Below are 5,528 nucleotides of genomic sequence, written 5' to 3' on the forward strand. Positions count from 1 at the left end.
TTCCACAAATAACGGAAAGCAGACACAGCCAATCAGAAAGCGGTGTTTGGTAACTGAAAGCTTGTCCAGCCAATCGGAGTGTCGCTGAGCGAGGAAACTCCACCTTTGGTTCTTTCTGCTGTGGAATGTTAAATATAAAACTATTTATGTGTTTAGCTTTAGTAATACTGAATTACAAAATGTTTCATGTTAAATATCATTTATTAAAGTATTTATCTAACACGTTGTATGAAACTATTTTTTTTCGTCAATTATCTTTAAATTCAAAAGCTCCACTCCGCAATGAAGTTACTTAATTATTTTAAGTTTTTTTTTTTCTTTTTTTTTTCACATAAGTAAATCAATTAAATACGGAAGAGGGCCACTGAAATATAAAAACAAACTGATTTTTAAATTTTATCTTAGTATAATATGAAAAACAAGTCAGAATTCTGACCTTAATCTCAGAATTCTGATTTTTTTCTCACAATTCTGACCTTAATCTCAGAATTCTGACTTTAACCTCAGAATTCCGACATTAATCTCAGAATTCTGACATTAATCTCAGAATTCTGACATTAACCTCAGAATTCTGAGATTAATCTCAGAATTCCGACATTAATCTCAGAATTCTGACTTTAACCTCAGAATTCTGACATTAATCTCAGAATTCTGACTTTAACCTCAGAATTCCGACATTAATCTCAGAATTCTGACATTAATCTCAGAATTCTGACATTAACCTCAGAATTCTGAGATTAATCTCACAACTCTGACATTAATCTCACAATTCTGACCTTAATCTCAGAATTCTGACTTTAACCTCAGAATTCCGACATTAATCTCAGAATTCTGACATTAATCTCAGAATTCTGACTTTAACCTCAGAATTCTGACATTAATCTCAGAATTCTGACTTTAACCTCAGAATTCCGACATTAATCTCAGAATTCTGACATTAATCTCAGAATTCTGACATTAATCTCAGAATTCTGACATTAACCTCAGAATTCTGAGATTAATCTCACAATTCCGACATTAATCTCAGAATTCTGACTTTAACCTCAGAATTCTGACATTAATCTCAGAATTCTGACTTTAACCTCAGAATTCCGACATTAATCTCACAATTCTGACATTAATCTCACAATTCTGACCTTAATCTCAGAATTCTGACTTTAACCTCAGAATTCCGACATTAATCTCAGAATTCTGAGATTAATCTCAGAATTCTGACATTAATCTCAGAATTCTGACTTTAACCTCAGAATTCTGACATTAATCTCAGAATTCTGACTTTAACCTCAGAATTCTGAGATTAATCTCACAATTCTGACATTAATCTCACAATTCTGACCTTAATCTCAGAATTCTGACATTAACCTCAGAATTCTGAGATTAATCTCACAATTCTGACATTAATCTCACAATTCTGACCTTAATCTCAGAATTCTGAATTTAACCTCAGAATTCTGACATTAATCTCAGAATTCTGACTTTAACCTCAGAATTCTGAGATTAATCTCACAATTCTGACATTAATCTCAGAATTCTGACTTTAACCTCAGAATTCTGAGATTAATCTCACAATTCTGACATTAATCTCACAATTCTGACATTAACCTCAGAATTCTGACATTAATCTCACAATTCTGACATTAATCTCACAATTCTGACTTTAACCTCAGAATTCTGACTGAATTCTGACAGCTATCAAACATTGTTAGCATCAAGCCATAGCCATGTCTGTTTTAAAGACTAAACTAGCTCTATTGTGTCAATCACCTTCTGCTCTTCCATTACAGTCTTTTCTGAATGCTTAAGCGCTAATCGTGATTCTTGTAGCACAATTTCTAAAACTATTAATACGTATAGCAAAACCACTCACTGAGTTTGTGAAACTAAAAGCACAAACACTGCATTGCACTAAGTTTGCAATTTTGTAACACACATTTTGCAAAACTGTAGGCACCATTCACTGCACAACACTCTATTACCAAATTTCCAACACACTCCTAGCAAAATTATACACATGTATGGCTATCATTAACACTATTTTTTCAACTGTCTGGCACACTTTCACATGTGAAAACTGTTTTAGATAATTAGTTCACTTTGCAATCAGCCTAAGCACTATAAATAATAATACAGTTTTTTCTGATTGCTTAAGCACATTTTTTGTAACTATTGGCTATTTTTGCAAAACTCTACACACAAATAAGAAAACCTTTCACCCAATTATCAAAACATTGCAGTTCTCTTGCAAAAGCGAACACAGCTATATTAACTCTTCACACCTTTGTAAAAATGGTGTTTTCGTATCAAACAGTAAACACAAGCCATCATCTACTAAGCACACAATGTGCCAACTACACACTGATGGTATGAATACAAAACACATCTGGCTTTCCCTTTCTCTGTGTACAGATGTCAATTTGAGGTCATACTTTTGTCATAGTGTCATGTAAACATACAAGGATCCAAATTTCAAGTATTGCTGTTTATTCACACTCATCAAAACCAAGACAAATTCAGAACACAAAATAGTAATTTTACAAAAAACAAAAAAACAGTCAGCCTACATCATGTCGTCTTTCTGGGTCCGGCCACAAAATTCCGTCCACATCGCATGACATCCTCCAGTCCAAGGCACCGGGGAAAATATCTCCTTGAATGCTGTATGCAGGCCTGACATGATGCCTGGTCAATATCTCAACATGCCTCCTCCATTGCCTGTAAAAGGGCTACCTGTTGATGAGGATGACGGTCATACACTTTCCAGCGCCAGGCAGAGAAGAACTCCTCAATGGGATTTAAGAATGGAGAGTATGGAGGCAGGTTGAGTGCCATGAAGCAACATATTCTCATTATCAGTGCGTATGAAATCATACGAAAAGTTATGCACACTATTTTGTACGTTTTGGATGTTTATCCTCAAAAAACCACATCAGTGCGCATGCGCTGGCAGACAGAAAAAAATCAGATCCGCGGACGGACGGAAAACTGGGAAAAACAGTGCAATCAGCACTTATTCATGTCTCTAACTACGTTGCTTGCTGTTTTATATCTTAGGGTTAGGGTCAGGGTTAGGGCTAATTGTAATTTATATTCTATATTTGTGAATGGTGCGTCAGATGCGCATGTGACAAAAAAAACCGTCCAAAACGTACGAAATTACGGTGCATAACTTTTCGTACGATTTCATACGCACTCATAATGAGAATAGGTTGCATGAAGAATGGGTGGTCTGTAAACCAGTTGCAGACCAAAGCAGCCCTATGGAAATTAACATTGTCCCATATGATGACATATCGGGTATGCTCTGGTCTCTGAACAGTGAGCATGTCATGTAAGGTGTCCAGGAATGAGATAACGTGTGCAGTGTTGTATGGGCCTATGGTTGTATGATGGTGAACAACAACATTTTGGCTTATAGCTGCACACATGGTTATGTTATGTATTGGTTATGACCAATAATGTTCCTGTCACGTCTCCTGGTTTTACTGAGGTTAAAACCCGCTTCATCTACAAAAAGTAGCTCATGTCCCATTGCATCTGCTTCTAGTTCCATCACTCTCTGGACAAGACAAAACAAATGCATCACATCAGGCCCATGCACAGCACTACAGTATGCACTTCCAAATTCAGAACCAATGACACTATAGCTTACCTGCACATAGTCATATCGCAGTTGCTTTACATGTTCTGTGTTTCTCTCCGATGGAACTCTGTAAATTTGTTTCATTCTTATTCTGTGGCGTGCAAGTACTCGACTTCATGAAGAAATGCGTATTGCCTATTTTGAAAGATGGTGTCATTATCAATTATTATTATTTATAGTGCTTAGGCTGATTGCAAAGTGAACTAATTATCTAAAACAGTTTTCACATGTGAAAGTGTGCCAGACAGTTGGCAAAATAGTGTTAATGATAGCCATACATGTGTATAATTTTACTAGGAGTGTGTTGGAAATTTGGTAATAAAGTGTTGTGCAGTGAATTGTGCCTACAGTTTTGCAAAATGTGTGGTACAAAATTGCAAACTGAGTGCAATGCAGTGTTTGTGCTTTTAGTTTTGCAAACTCAGTGAGTGGTTTTGCTATACGTATTAATAGTTTTAGAAATTGTGCTACAAGAATACAAGAATTAGCGCTTAAGCATTCAGAAAAAACTGTAATTGATAGTGACACCATCTTTCAAAATAGGCAATAAGCATTTCTTCACTAAGTCGTGTACTTGCACGCCACAGAATAAGAATGAAGCAAATTTACAGAGTTCCTTTCGAGAGAAACACAGAACATGTAAAGCAACTGCGATATGACTATGTGCAGGTAAGCTATAGTGTCATTGGTTCTGAATTTGGAAGTGCATACTGTAGTGCTGTGCATTGGCCTGATTTGATGCATTTGTTTTGTCTTGTCCAGAGAGTGATGGAACTAGAAGCAGATGCCATGGGACATGAGCTACTTTTTGTAGATGAAGCCGGTTTTAACCTCAGTAAAACCAGGAGACCCGGCAGGAAAATTATTGGACACCATGCCATCATCAATGTCCCAGGACAACGTGGTGGTAACATAACCATGTGTGCAGCTATAAACCAAAATGGGGTTGTTCACCATCATGCAACCATAGGCCCATACAACACTGCACACATTATTGCATTCCTGGACACCTTACATGACATGATCACTATTCAGAGACCAGAGCATACCCGATATGTCATCATATGGGACAATGTTAGTTTCCATAGGGCTGCTTTGGTCCGCAACTGGTTTACAGACCACCCATTCTTCATGGCACTCAACCTCCCTCCATACTCTCCATTCTTAAATCCCATTGAGGAGTTCTTCTCTGTCTGGCGCTGGAAAGTGTATGACCGTCATCCTCATCAACAGGTAGCCCTTTTACAGGCAATGGAGGAGGCATGTGGAGATATTGAAAAGGCATCATGTCAGGCCTGGATATGGCATTCAAGGAGATAATTTCCCCGGTGACTTGGACTGGAGGATGTCGCATGCGATGTGGACGAAATTTTGTGGCCCAGAAAGTCGACATGATGTAGGCTGATTGTTTTTTTTTTTTTTTTTTTGTGAAATGACTATTTTGTGTTCTGACTTTGTCTTGGTTTTGATGAGTGTGAATAAACAGCAATACTTGAAATTTGGATCCTTGTATGTTTACATGACACTATGACAAAAGTATGACCTCAAATTGACATCTGTACACAGAGAAAGAGAAAGCCAGATGTGTTTTGTATTCATACCATCAGTGTGTAGTTGGCACATTGTGTGCTTTGTAGATGATGGCTTGTGTTTAATGTTTGATATGAAAACACCATTTTTACAAAGGTGTGAAGAGTTAATCTAGCTGTGTTCGCTTTTGTAAGATAACTGCAATGTTTTGATAATTGGGTGAAAGGTTTTCTTATTTGTGTGTAGAGTTTTGCAAAAATAGCCAATAGTTACAAAAAATGTGCTTAAGCAATCAGAAAAAACTGTAATCAAATATCATCACCAGGGACCCCTCGGGCACATAAAAAGTCACCTAATT

Source organism: Cyprinodon tularosa, unplaced genomic scaffold, assembly GCF_016077235.1.
Source record: "Cyprinodon tularosa strain WSP-4 unplaced genomic scaffold, ASM1607723v1 ctg607, whole genome shotgun sequence".
Taxonomy (NCBI): domain Eukaryota; kingdom Metazoa; phylum Chordata; class Actinopteri; order Cyprinodontiformes; family Cyprinodontidae; genus Cyprinodon; species Cyprinodon tularosa.